General features: G+C 63.1%; 1 long non-coding RNA gene across 1 annotated transcript in view; it reads right to left on the reverse strand.

Moving 5' to 3' along the window:
* Window positions 1–14,179, reverse strand: part of LOC142477502 (uncharacterized) — a 37,789-nt gene extending 23,610 nt beyond the window's left edge. The window contains exon 1 of the long non-coding RNA XR_012792439.1: window positions 14,004–14,179. This is a non-coding gene — a long non-coding RNA (uncharacterized LOC142477502). The remainder of the gene's footprint in view (window positions 1–14,003) is intronic.
* Window positions 14,180–14,423: the final 244 nt, after the last annotated feature.

Genomic DNA, 14,423 nt, shown 5'->3' on the forward strand with positions numbered 1-14,423 from the left:
CCCCACCCACTCCTAGAGAGACAGAGAGAGAGCGCTGATACAGAGCGCACGCAGCGCTCCCTCACCCACTCCTAGAGAGACAGAGAGAGAGCGCTGATACAGAGCGCACGCAGCGCTCCCCCACCCACTCCTAGAGAGACAGAGAGAGCGCTGATACAGAGCGCACGCAGCGCTCCCCCACCCACTCCTAGAGAGACAGAGAGAGCGCTGATACAGAGCGCACGCAGCGCTCCCCCACCCACTCCTAGAGACAGAGAGAGAGCGCTGATACAGAGCGCACGCAGCGCCCCCCCACCCACTCCTAGAGAGAGAGCGCTGATACAGAGCGCACGCAGCGCTCCCCCACCCACTCCTAGAGAGAGAGAGAGAGAGCGCTGATACAGAGCGCACGCAGCGCTCCCCCACCCACTCCTAGAGAGACAGAGAGAGAGCGCTGATACAGAGCGCACGCAGCGCTCCCCCACCCACTCCTAGAGAGACAGAGAGAGCGCTGATACAGAGCGCACGCAGCGCTCCCCCACCCACTCCTAGAGAGACAGAGAGAGAGCGCTGATACAGAGCGCACGCAGCGCTCCCCCACCCACTCCTAGAGAGACAGAGAGAGAGCGCTGATACAGAGCGCACGCAGCGCTCCCCCACCCACTCCTAGAGAGACAGAGAGAGAGAGCGCTGATACAGAGCGCACGCAGCGCTCCCCCACCCACTCCTAGAGAGACAGAGAGAGAGCGCTGATACAGAGCGCACGCAGCGCTCCCCACCCACTCCTAGAGAGACAGAGAGAGCGCTGATACAGAGCGCACGCAGCGCTCCCCCACCCACTCCTAGAGAGACAGAGAGAGCGCTGATACAGAGCGCACGCAGCGCTCCCCCACCCACTCCTAGAGAGACAGAGAGAGCGCTGATACAGAGCGCACGCAGCGCCCACCCCACCCACTCCTAGAGAGAGACAGAGAGAGAGCGCTGATACAGAGCGCACGCAGCGCCCCCCCACCCACTCCTAGAGAGAGACAGAGAGAGAGCGCTGATACAGAGCGCACGCAGCGCTCCCCACCCACTCCTAGAGAGAGACAGAGAGAGCTCTGATACAGAGCGCACGCAGCGCTCCCCCACCCACTCCTAGAGAGACAGAGAGAGCGCTGATACAGAGCGCACGCAGCGCCCCCCCACCCACTCCTAGAGAGACAGAGAGAGAGAGCGCTGATACAGAGCGCACGCAGCGCCCCCCCACCCACTCCTAGAGAGACAGAGAGAGAGCGCTGATACAGAGCGCACGCAGCGCTCCCCCACCCACTCCTAGAGAGACAGAGAGAGCGCTGATACAGAGCGCACGCAGCGCTCCCCCACCCACTCCTAGAGACAGAGAGAGAGCGCTGATACAGAGCGCACGCAGCGCTCCCCCACCCACTCCTAGAGAGAGACAGAGAGAGAGCGCTGATACAGAGCGCACGCAGCGCTCCCCCACCCACTCCTAGAGACAGAGAGAGAGCGCTGATACAGAGCGCACGCAGCGCCCCCCCACCCACTCCTAGAGAGAGACAGAGAGAGCGCTGATACAGAGCGCACGCAGCGCTCCCCCACCCACTCCTAGAGAGAGACAGAGAGAGAGCGCTGATACAGAGCGCACGCAGCGCTCCCCCACCCACTCCTAGAGAGAGACAGAGAGAGCGCTGATACAGAGCGCACGCAGCGCTCCCCCACCCACTCCTAGAGAGACAGAGAGAGCGCTGATACAGAGCGCACGCAGCGCCCCCCCACCCACTCCTAGAGAGACAGAGAGAGAGCGCTGATACAGAGCGCACGCAGCGCCCCCCCACCCACTCCTAGAGAGACAGAGAGAGAGCGCTGATACAGAGCGCACGCAGGGCCCCCCCACCCACTCCTAGAGAGACAGAGAGAGAGCGCTGATACAGAGCGCACGCAGCGCTCCCCCACCCACTCCTAGAGAGACAGAGAGAGAGAGCGCTGATACAGAGCGCACGCAGCGCTCCCTCACCCACTCCTAAAGAGACAGAGAGAGAGAGCGCTGATACAGAGCGCACGCAGCGCTCCCCCACCCACTCCTAGAGAGACAGAGAGAGAGAGCGCTGATACAGAGCGCACGCAGCGCTCCCTCACCCACTCCTAGAGAGAGAGCGCTGATACAGAGCGCACGCAGCGCTCCCCCACCCACTCCTAGAGAGAGAGCGCTGATACAGAGCGCACGCAGCGCTCCCTCACCCACTCCTAGAGAGAGAGCGCTGATACAGAGCGCACGCAGCGCTCCCTCACCCACTCCTAGAGAGACAGAGAGAGAGAGCGCTGATACAGAGCGCACGCAGCGCTCCCCCACCCACTCCTAGAGAGACAGAGAGAGCGCTGATACAGAGCGCACGCAGCGCTCCCCCACCCACTCCTAGAGAGACAGAGAGAGAGCGCTGATACAGAGCGCACGCAGCGCTCCCCCACCCACTCCTAGAGAGACGCAGCGCTCCCCCACCCACTCCTAGAGAGACAGAGAGAGAGCGCTGATACAGAGCGCACGCAGCGCTCCCCCACCCACTCCTAGAGAGACAGAGAGAGAGCGCTGATACAGAGCGCACGCAGCGCCCCCCCACCCACTCCTAGAGAGACAGAGAGAGAGCGCTGATACAGAGCGCACGCAGCGCTCCCCCACCCACTCCTAGAGAGACAGAGAGAGAGCGCTGATACAGAGCGCACGCAGCGCCCCCCCACCCACTCCTAGAGAGACAGAGAGAGCGCTGATACAGAGCGCACGCAGCGCTCCCCCACCCACTCCTAGAGAGACAGAGAGAGCGCTGATACAGAGCGCACGCAGCGCTCCCCCACCCACTCCTAGAGAGACAGAGAGAGAGCGCTGATACAGAGCGCACGCAGCGCTCCCCCACCCACTCCTAGAGAGACAGAGAGAGAGCGCTGATACAGAGCGCACGCAGCGCCCCCCCACCCACTCCTAGAGAGAGACAGAGAGAGAGCGCTGATACAGAGCGCACGCAGCGCTCCCCCACCCACTCCTAGAGAGACAGAGAGAGCGCTGATACAGAGCGCACGCAGCGCTCCCCCACCCACTCCTAGAGAGACAGAGAGCGCTGATACAGAGCGCACGCAGCGCCCCCCCACCCACTCCTAGAGACAGAGAGAGAGCGCTGATACAGAGCGCACGCAGCGCTCCCCCACCCACTCCTAGAGAGACAGAGAGAGAGCGCTGATACAGAGCGCACGCAGCGCTCCCCCACCCACTCCTAGAGAGACAGAGAGAGCGCTGATACAGAGCGCACGCAGCGCTCCCCCACCCACTCCTAGAGAGACAGAGAGAGAGCGCTGATACAGAGCGCACGCAGCGCTCCCTCACCCACTCCTAGAGAGACAGAGAGAGAGCGCTGATACAGAGCGCACGCAGCGCTCCCCCACCCACTCCTAGAGAGACAGAGAGAGCGCTGATACAGAGCGCACGCAGCGCTCCCCCACCCACTCCTAGAGAGACAGAGAGAGCGCTGATACAGAGCGCACGCAGCGCTCCCCCACCCACTCCTAGAGAGACAGAGAGAGAGCGCTGATACAGAGCGCACGCAGCGCCCCCCCACCCACTCCTAGAGAGAGAGAGAGAGCGCTGATACAGAGCGCACGCAGCGCTCCCCCACCCACTCCTAGAGAGAGAGAGAGAGAGCGCTGATACAGAGCGCACGCAGCGCTCCCCCACCCACTCCTAGAGAGACAGAGAGAGAGCGCTGATACAGAGCGCACGCAGCGCTCCCCCACCCACTCCTAGAGAGACAGAGAGAGCGCTGATACAGAGCGCACGCAGCGCTCCCCCACCCACTCCTAGAGAGACAGAGAGAGAGCGCTGATACAGAGCGCACGCAGCGCTCCCCCACCCACTCCTAGAGAGACAGAGAGAGAGAGCGCTGATACAGAGCGCACGCAGCGCTCCCCCACCCACTCCTAGAGAGACAGAGAGAGAGCGCTGATACAGAGCGCACGCAGCGCTCCCCCACCCACTCCTAGAGAGACAGAGAGAGCGCTGATACAGAGCGCACGCAGCGCTCCCCCACCCACTCCTAGAGAGACAGAGAGAGCGCTGATACAGAGCGCACGCAGCGCTCCCCCACCCACTCCTAGAGAGACAGAGAGAGAGCGCTGATACAGAGCGCACGCAGCGCCCCCCCACCCACTCCTAGAGAGAGAGAGAGAGCGCTGATACAGAGCGCACGCAGCGCTCCCCCACCCACTCCTAGAGAGAGAGAGAGAGAGCGCTGATACAGAGCGCACGCAGCGCTCCCCCACCCACTCCTAGAGAGACAGAGAGAGAGCGCTGATACAGAGCGCACGCAGCGCTCCCCCACCCACTCCTAGAGAGACAGAGAGAGCGCTGATACAGAGCGCACGCAGCGCTCCCCCACCCACTCCTAGAGAGACAGAGAGAGAGCGCTGATACAGAGCGCACGCAGCGCTCCCCCACCCACTCCTAGAGAGACAGAGAGAGAGCGCTGATACAGAGCGCACGCAGCGCTCCCCCACCCACTCCTAGAGAGACAGAGAGAGAGCGCTGATACAGAGCGCACGCAGCGCTCCCCCACCCACTCCTAGAGAGACAGAGAGAGCGCTGATACAGAGCGCACGCAGCGCTCCCCCACCCACTCCTAGAGAGACAGAGAGAGCGCTGATACAGAGCGCACGCAGCGCTCCCCCACCCACTCCTAGAGAGACAGAGAGAGCGCTGATACAGAGCGCACGCAGCGCCCCCCCACCCACTCCTAGAGAGAGACAGAGAGAGAGCGCTGATACAGAGCGCACGCAGCGCTCCCCCACCCACTCCTAGAGAGAGACAGAGAGAGCGCTGATACAGAGCGCACGCAGCGCTCCCCCACCCACTCCTAGAGACAGAGAGAGCGCTGATACAGAGCGCACGCAGCGCCCCCCCACCCACTCCTAGAGAGACAGAGAGAGAGAGCGCTGATACAGAGCGCACGCAGCGCCCCCCCACCCATTCCTAGAGAGACAGAGAGAGAGCGCTGATACAGAGCGCACGCAGCGCCCCCCCACCCACTCCTAGAGAGACAGAGAGAGAGCGCTGATACAGAGCGCACGCAGCGCCCCCCCACCCACTCCTAGAGAGACAGAGAGAGAGCGCTGATACAGAGCGCACGCAGCGCTCCCCCACCCACTCCTAGAGAGACAGAGAGAGAGCGCTGATACAGAGCGCACGCAGCGCTCCCCCACCCACTCCTAGAGAGACAGAGAGAGAGCGCTGATACAGAGCGCACGCAGCGCCCCCCCACCCACTCCTAGAGAGACAGAGAGAGAGAGCGCTGATACAGAGCGCACGCAGCGCCCCCCCACCCACTCCTAGAGAGACAGAGAGAGAGCGCTGATACAGAGCGCACGCAGCGCTCCCCCACCCACTCCTAGAGAGACAGAGAGAGAGCGCTGATACAGAGCGCACGCAGCGCTCCCCCACCCACTCCTAGAGAGACAGAGAGAGCGCTGATACAGAGCGCACGCAGCGCCCCCCCCACCCACTCCAAGAGAGAGACAGAGAGAGAGCGCTGATACAGAGCGCACGCAGCGCCCCCCCCACCCACTCCTAGAGAGACAGAGAGAGAGCGCTGATACGGAGCGCACGCAGCGCTCCCCCCACCCACTCCTAGAGAGACAGAGAGAGAGCGCTGATACAGAGCGCACGCAGCGCCCCCCCACCCACTCCTAGAGAGACAGAGAGAGAGCGCTGATACAGAGCGCACGCAGCGCTCCCCCACCCACTCCTAGAGAGAGACAGAGAGAGCGCTGATACAGAGCGCACGCAGCGCTCCCCCACCCACTCCTAGAGAGAGACAGAGAGAGAGCGCTGATACAGAGCGCACGCAGCGCTCCCCCACCCACTCCTAGAGAGACAGAGAGAGAGCGCTGATACAGAGCGCACGCAGCGCCCCCCACCCACTCCTAGAGAGACAGAGAGAGAGAGCGCTGATACAGAGCGCACGCAGCGCCCCCCCACCCACTCCTAGAGAGACAGAGAGAGAGCGCTGATACAGAGCGCACGCAGGGCCCCCCCACCCACTCCTAGAGAGACAGAGAGAGAGAGCGCTGATACAGAGCGCACGCAGCGCCCCCCCACCCACTCCTAGAGAGACAGAGAGAGAGCGCTGATACAGAGCGCACGCAGGCCCCCCCACCCACTCCTAGAGAGACAGAGAGAGAGCGCTGATACAGATCGCACGCAGCGCTCCCCCACCCACTCCTAGAGAGACAGAGAGAGAGAGCGCTGATACAGAGCGCACGCAGCGCTCCCCCACCCACTCCTAGAGACAGAGAGAGAGCGCTGATACAGAGCGCACGCAGCGCTCCCTCACCCACTCCTAAGAGACAGAGAGAGAGAGCGCTGATACAGAGCGCACGCAGCTCTCCCCCACCCACTCCTAGAGAGACAGAGAGAGAGAGCGCTGATACAGAGCGCACGCAGCGCTCCGCCACCCACTCCTAGAGAGACAGAGAGAGAGAGCGCTGATACAGAGCGCACGCAGCGCTCCCTCACCCACTCCTAGAGAGAGAGCGCTGATACAGAGCGCACGCAGCGCTCCCCCACCCACTCCTAGAGAGAGAGCGCTGATACAGAGCGCACGCAGCGCTCCCTCACCCACTCCTAGAGAGAGAGCGCTGATACAGAGCGCACGCAGCGCTCCCTCACCCACTCCTAGAGAGACAGAGAGAGAGAGCGCTGATACAGAGCGCACGCAGCGCTCCCCCACCCACTCCTAGAGAGACAGAGAGAGAGAGCGCTGATACAGAGCGCACGCAGCGCTCCCCCACCCACTCCTAGAGAGACAGAGAGAGCGCTGATACAGAGCGCACGCAGCGCTCCCTCACCCACTCCTAGAGAGAGAGCGCTGATACAGAGCGCACGCAGCGCTCCCCCACCCACTCCTAGAGAGACAGAGAGAGAGCGCTGATACAGAGCGCACGCAGCGCCCCCCCACCCACTCCTAGAGACAGAGAGAGAGCGCTGATAAAGAGCGCACGCAGCGCCCCCCCACCCACTCCTAGAGAGAGACAGAGAGAGAGCGCTGATACAGAGCGCACGCAGCGCTCCCCCACCCACTCCTAGAGAGAGACAGAGAGAGAGCGCTGATACAGAGCGCACGCAGCGCTCCCCCACCCACTCCTAGAGAGACAGAGAGAGCGCTGATACAGAGCGCACGCAGCGCTCCCCCACCCACTCCTAGAGAGACAGAGAGAGCGCTGATACAGAGCGCACGCAGCGCTCCCCCACCCACTCCTAGAGAGACAGAGAGAGCGCTGATACAGAGCGCACGCAGCGCCCCCCCACCCACTCCTAGAGAGACAGAGAGAGAGAGCGCTGATACAGAGCGCACGCAGCGCCCCCCCACCCACTCCTAGAGAGACAGAGAGAGAGCGCTGATACAGAGCGCACGCAGGGCCCCCCCACCCACTCCTAGAGAGACAGAGAGAGAGCGCTGATACAGAGCGCACGCAGCGCTCCCCCACCCATTCCTAGAGAGACAGAGAGAGAGAGCGCTGATACAGAGCGCACGCAGCGCTCCCTCACCCACTCCTAAGAGACAGAGAGAGAGAGCGCTGATACAGAGCGCACGCAGCGCTCCCCCACCCACTCCTAGAGAGACAGAGAGAGAGAGCGCTGATACAGAGCGCACGCAGCGCTCCCCCACCCACTCCTAGAGAGACAGAGAGAGAGAGCGCTGATACAGAGCGCACGCAGCGCTCCCTCACCCACTCCTAGAGAGAGAGCGCTGATACAGAGCGCACGCAGCGCTCCCCCACCCACTCCTAGAGAGAGAGCGCTGATACAGAGCGCACGCAGCGCTCCCTCACCCACTCCTAGAGAGAGAGCGCTGATACAGAGCGCACGCAGCGCTCCCTCACCCACTCCTAGAGAGACAGAGAGAGAGAGCGCTGATACAGAGCGCACGCAGCGCTCCCCCACCCACTCCTAGAGAGAGAGCGCTGATACAGAGCGCACGCAGAGCTCCCCCACCCACTCCTAGGGAGACAGAGAGAGAGCGCTGATACAGAGCGCACGCAGCGCCCCCCCACCCACTCCTAGAGACAGAGAGAGAGCGCTGATACAGAGCGCACGCAGCGCTCCCCCACCCACTCCTAGAGAGACAGAGAGAGAGCGCTGATACAGAGCGCACGCAGCGCCCCCCCACCCACTCCTAGAGAGACAGAGAGAGCGCTGATACAGAGCGCACGCAGCGCTCCCCCACCCACTCCTAGAGACAGAGAGAGAGAGCGCTGATACAGAGCGCACGCAGCGCCCCCCCACCCACTCCTAGAGAGACAGAGAGAGAGCGCTGATACAGAGCGCACGCAGCGCTCCCCCACCCACTCCTAGAGAGACAGAGAGAGCGCTGATACAGAGCGCACGCAGCGCCCCCCCACCCACTCCTAGAGAGACAGAGAGAGCGCTGATACAGAGCGCACGCAGCGCCCCCCCACCCACTCCTAGAGAGACAGAGAGAGAGCGCTGATACAGAGCGCACGCAGCGCTCCCCCACCCACTCCTAGAGAGACAGAGAGAGAGCGCTGATACAGAGCGCACGCAGCGCCCCCCCACCCACTCCTAGAGAGACAGAGAGAGAGCGCTGATACAGAGCGCACGCAGCGCTCCCCCACCCACTCCTAGAGAGACAGAGAGAGAGCGCTGATACAGAGCGCACGCAGCGCCCCCCCACCCACTCCTAGAGAGAGACAGAGAGAGAGCGCTGATACAGAGCGCACGCAGCGCTCCCCCACCCACTCCTAGAGAGACAGAGAGAGCGCTGATACAGAGCGCACGCAGCGCCCCCCCACCCACTCCTAGAGAGACAGAGAGAGAGCGCTGATACAGAGCGCACGCAGCGCCCCCCCACCCACTCCTAGAGAGACAGAGAGAGAGCGCTGATACAGAGCGCACGCAGCGCTCCCCCACCCACTCCTAGAGAGACAGAGAGAGAGAGCGCTGATACAGAGCGCACGCAGCGCTCCCTCACCCACTCCTAGAGAGAGAGCGCTGATACAGAGCGCACGCAGCGCCCCCCCACCCACTCCTAGAGAGACAGAGAGAGCGCTGATACAGAGCACACGCAGCGCTCCCCCACCCACTCCTAGAGACAGAGAGAGAGAGCGCTGATACAGAGCGCACGCAGCGCTCCCCCACCCACTCCTAGAGACAGAGAGAGAGCGCTGATACAGAGCGCACGCAGCGCTCCCCCACCCACTCCTAGAGAGACAGAGAGAGCGCTGATACAGAGCGCACGCAGCGCTCCCCCACCCACTCCTAGAGACAGAGAGAGAGAGCGCTGATACAGAGCGCACGCAGCGCCCCCCCACCCACTCCTAGAGAGACAGAGAGAGAGCGCTGATACAGAGCGCACGCAGCGCTCCCCCACCCACTCCTAGAGAGACAGAGAGAGCGCTGATACAGAGCGCACGCAGCGCTCCCTCACCCACTCCTAGAGAGAGAGCGCTGATACAGAGCGCACGCAGCGCTCCCCCACCCACTCCTAGAGAGACAGAGAGAGCGCTGATACAGAGCGCACGCAGCGCTCCCCCACCCACTCCTAGAGACAGAGAGAGAGAGCGCTGATACAGAGCGCACGCAGCGCCCCCCCACCCACTCCTAGAGAGACAGAGAGAGAGCGCTGATACAGAGCGCACGCAGCGCTCCCCCACCCACTCCTAGAGAGACAGAGAGAGCGCTGATACAGAGCGCACGCAGCGCCCCCCCACCCACTCCTAGAGAGACAGAGAGAGAGCGCTGATACAGAGCGCACGCAGCGCCCCCCCACCCACTCCTAGAGAGACAGAGAGAGCGCTGATACAGAGCGCACGCAGCGCTCCCCCACCCACTCCTAGAGAAGAGAGAGAGCGCTGATAGAGAGAGAGAGCGCTGATACAGAGCGCACGCAGCGCTCCCCCACCCACTCCTAGAGAGACAGAGAGAGCGCTGATACAGAGCGCACGCAGCGCTCCCCCACCCACTCCTAGAGACAGAGAGAGAGCGCTGATACAGAGCGCACGCAGCGCCCCCCCACCCACTCCTAGAGAGACAGAGAGAGAGCGCTGATACAGAGCGCACGCAGCGCTCCCCCACCCACTCCTAGAGAGACAGAGAGAGAGCGCTGATACAGAGCGCACGCAGCGCCCCCCCACCCACTCCTAGAGAGACAGAGAGAGAGCGCTGATACAGAGCGCACGCAGCGCCCCCCCACCCACTCCTAGAGAGAGAGAGAGAGAGCGCTGATACAGAGCGCACGCAGCGCTCCCCCACCCACTCCTAGAGAGAGAGAGAGAGAGCGCTGATACAGAGCGCACGCAGCGCTCCCCCACCCACTCCTAGAGAGACAGAGAGAGAGCGCTGATACAGAGCGCACGCAGCGCTCCCCCACCCACTCCTAGAGAGACAGAGAGAGAGCGCTGATACAGAGCGCACGCAGCGCTCCCCCACCCACTCCTAGAGAGACAGAGAGAGAGAGCGCTGATACAGAGCGCACGCAGCGCTCCCCCACCCACTCCTAGAGAGACAGAGAGAGAGAGCGCTGATACAGAGCGCACGCAGCGCCCCCCCACCCACTCCTAGAGAGAGACAGAGAGAGAGCGCTGATACAGAGCGCACGCAGCGCTCCCCCACCCACTCCTAGAGAGACAGAGAGAGCGCTGATACAGAGCGCACGCAGCGCCCCCCCACCCACTCCTAGAGACAGAGAGAGAGAGCGCTGATACAGAGCGCACGCAGCGCTCCCCCACCCACTCCTAGAGAGACAGAGAGAGAGCGCTGATACAGAGCGCACGCAGCGCTACCCCACCCACTCCTAGAGAGACAGATAGAGAGAGCGCTGATACAGAGCGCACGCAGCGCTCCCTCACCCACTCCTAGAGAGAGAGCGCTGATACAGAGCGCACGCAGCGCCCCCCCACCCACTCCTAGAGAGACAGAGAGAGCGCTGATACAGAGCGCACGCAGCGCTCCCCCCACCCACTCCTAGAGACAGAGAGAGAGAGCGCTGATACAGAGCGCACGCAGCGCCCCCCCACCCACTCCTAGAGAGACAGAGAGAGAGCGCTGATACAGAGCGCACGCAGCGCTCCCCCACCCACTCCTAGAGAGACAGAGAGAGCGCTGATACAGAGCGCACGCAGCGCTCCCCCACCCACTCCTAGAGAGACAGAGAGAGCGCTGATACAGAGCGCACGCAGCGCTCCCCCACCCACTCCTAGAGACAGAGAGAGAGAGCGCTGATAGAGAGAGAGAGCGCTGATACAGAGCGCACGCAGCGCTCCCCCACCCACTCCTAGAGAGACAGAGAGAGCGCTGATACAGAGCGCACGCAGCGCTCCCCCACCCACTCCTAGAGACAGAGAGAGAGCGCTGATACAGAGCGCACGCAGCGCTCCCCCACCCACTCCTAGAGACAGAGAGAGAGCGCTGATACAGAGCGCACGCAGCGCTCCCCCACCCACTCCTAGAGAGACAGAGAGAGAGCGCTGATACAGAGCGCACGCAGCGCTCCCCCACCCACTCCTAGAGAGACAGAGAGAGCGCTGATACAGAGCGCATCGCAGCGCTCCCCCACCCACTCCTAGAGAGACAGAGAGAGAGCGCTGATACAGAGCGCACGCAGCGCTCCCCCACCCACTCCTAGAGACAGAGAGAGAGCGCTGATACAGAGCGCACGCAGCGCTCCCCCACCCACTCCTAGAGAGACAGAGAGAGAGCGCTGATACAGAGCGCACGAGCGCCCCCCCACCCACTCCTAGAGAGACAGAGAGAGCGCTGATACAGAGCGCACGCAGCGCTCCCCCACCCACTCCTAGAGAGACAGAGAGAGAGCGCTGATACAGAGCGCACGCAGCACTCCCCCACCCACTCCTAGAGACAGAGAGAGAGCGCTGATACAGAGCGCACGCAGCGCTCCCCCAGCCACTCCTAGAGAGAGAGAGAGAGAGAGAGCGCTGATACAGAGCGCACGCAGCGCTCCCCCACCCACTCCTAGAGAGAGACAGAGAGAGAGCGCTGATACAGAGCGCACGCAGGGCCTCCCCACCCACTCCTAGAGAGGACAGAGAGAGAGCGCTGATACAGAGCGCACGCAGCGCCCCCCCACCCACTCCTAGAGAGACAGAGAGAGAGCGCTGATACAGAGCGCACGCAGCGCCCCCCCACCCACTCCTAGAGAGACAGAGAGAGAGCGCTGATACAGAGCGCACGCAGCGCTCCCCCACCCACTCCTAGAGAGAGAGAGAGAGCGCTGATACAGAGCGCACGCAGCGCTCCCCCACCCACTCCTAGAGACAGAGAGAGAGCGCTGATACAGAGCGCACGCAGCGCTCCCCCACCCACTCCTAGAGAGAGAGAGAGAGCGCTGATACAGAGCGCACGCAGCGCTCCCCCACCCACTCCTAGAGAGAGACAAAGAGAGAGCGCTGATACAGAGCGCACGCAGCGCCCCCCCACCCACTCCTAGAGAGACAGAGAGCGCTGATACAGAGCGCACGCAGCGCCCCCCCACCCACTCCTAGAGAGACAGAGAGAGAGCGCTGATACAGAGCGCACGCAGCGCCCCCCCACCCACTCCTAGAGAGACAGAGAGAGCGCTGATACAGAGCGCACGCAGCGCCCCCCCACCCACTCCTAGAGAGACAGAGAGAGAGCGCTGATACAGAGCGCACGCAGCGCCCCCCACCCACTCCTAGAGAGACAGAGAGAGAGCGCTGATACAGAGCGCACGCAGCGCCCCCCACCTACTCCTAGAGAGAGAGCGCTGATACAGAGCGCACGCAGCGCCCCCCCACCCACTCCTAGAGAGACAGAGAGAGAGCGCTGATACAGAGCGCACGCAGCGCCCCCCCACCTACTCCTAGAGAGACAGAGAGAGAGCGCTGATACAGAGCGCACGCAGCGCTCCCCCACCCAGTCCTAGAGAGGACAGAGAGAGAGAGCGCTGATACAGAGCGCACGCAGCGCTCCCCCCACCCACTCCTAGAGAGACAGAGAGAGAGCGCTGATACAGAGCGCACGCAGTGCTCCCCCACCCACTCCTAGAGAGACAGAGAGAGAGCGCTGATACAGAGCGCACGCAGCGCCCCCCCACCTACTCCTAGAGAGACAGAGAGAGAGCGCTGATACAGAGCGCACGCAGCGCTCCCCCACCCACTCCTAGAGAGACAGAGAGAGGAGCGCTGATACAGAGCACACGCAGCGCTCCCCCACCCACTCCTAGAGAGACAGAGAGAGAGCGCTGATACAGAGCGCACGCAGCGCTCCCCCACCCACTCCTAGAGAGACAGAGAGAGAGCGCTGATACAGAGCGCACGCAGCGCTCCCCCACCCAGTCCTAGAGACAGAGAGAGAGCGCTGATACAGAGCGCACGCAGCGCTCCCCCACCCACTCCTAGAGAGAGACAGAGAGAGAGCGCTGATACAGAGCGCACGCAGCGCTCCCCCACCCACTCCTAGAGAGACAGAGAGAGCGCTGATACAGAGCGCTGATACAGAGCGCACGCAGCGCCCCCCCACCCACTCCTAGAGAGACAGAGAGAGAGCGCTGATACAGAGCGCACGCAGCGCCCCCCCACCCACTCCTAGAGAGACAGAGAGAGAGCGCTGATACAGAGCGCACGCAGCGCTCCCCACCCACTCCTAGAGAGAGACAGAGAGAGAGCGCTGATACAGAGCGCACGCAGCGCTCCCCCCACCCACTCCTAGAGAGACAGAGAGAGCGCTGATACAGAGCGCACGCAGCGCTCCCCCACCCACTCCTAGAGAGAGACAGAGAGAGAGCGCTGATACAGAGCGCACGCAGCGCCCCCCCACCCACTCCTAGAGAGACAGAGAGAGAGCGCTGATACAGAGCGCACGCAGCGCCCCCCCACCCACTCCTAGAGAGACAGAGAGAGCGCTGATACAGAGCGCACGCAGCGCTCCCCCACCCACTCCTAGAGAGAGACAGAGCGCGCTGAGAGCGCACGCAGATCATGCACTGACTCACCTGCTGGCATATGCTGCGCAGAACGTATTTTGCGTACACATCCAGACTGGCTGTTTCTATGGATACTGATCGCCCCCCTGCTTTCTTGGTCGTCAAATCCTCTTCTGTTATATCATCAGTGCCCCCCGGGAGCGAGAAACCAGACCCTTTCAGCTCTGCATCACCTGGGGGGAGTAGGGGCCAAGGAGTAGCGGTTAGGGGGGGGAAAGAGGGAGGGGAAGGTGTGGGGGGGGAAAGAGGAGGGAAGGTGTGGGGGGGTGGAAAGAGGAGGGAAGGTGGGGGGGGGGAAGAGGAGGGAAGGTGGGGGGGGGGGGGGAAAGAGGAGGGAAGGTGGGGGGGGGGGGGGAAAGAGGAGGGAAGGTGGGGGGGGGGGGAAAAGGAGGGGGGGGAGAAAGAGGAGGGAAGGTGGGGGGGGGAAGA

The sequence above is a fragment of the Ascaphus truei genome, unplaced genomic scaffold (genome assembly GCF_040206685.1).
Source record: "Ascaphus truei isolate aAscTru1 unplaced genomic scaffold, aAscTru1.hap1 HAP1_SCAFFOLD_2165, whole genome shotgun sequence".
Lineage (NCBI taxonomy): Eukaryota > Metazoa > Chordata > Amphibia > Anura > Ascaphidae > Ascaphus > Ascaphus truei.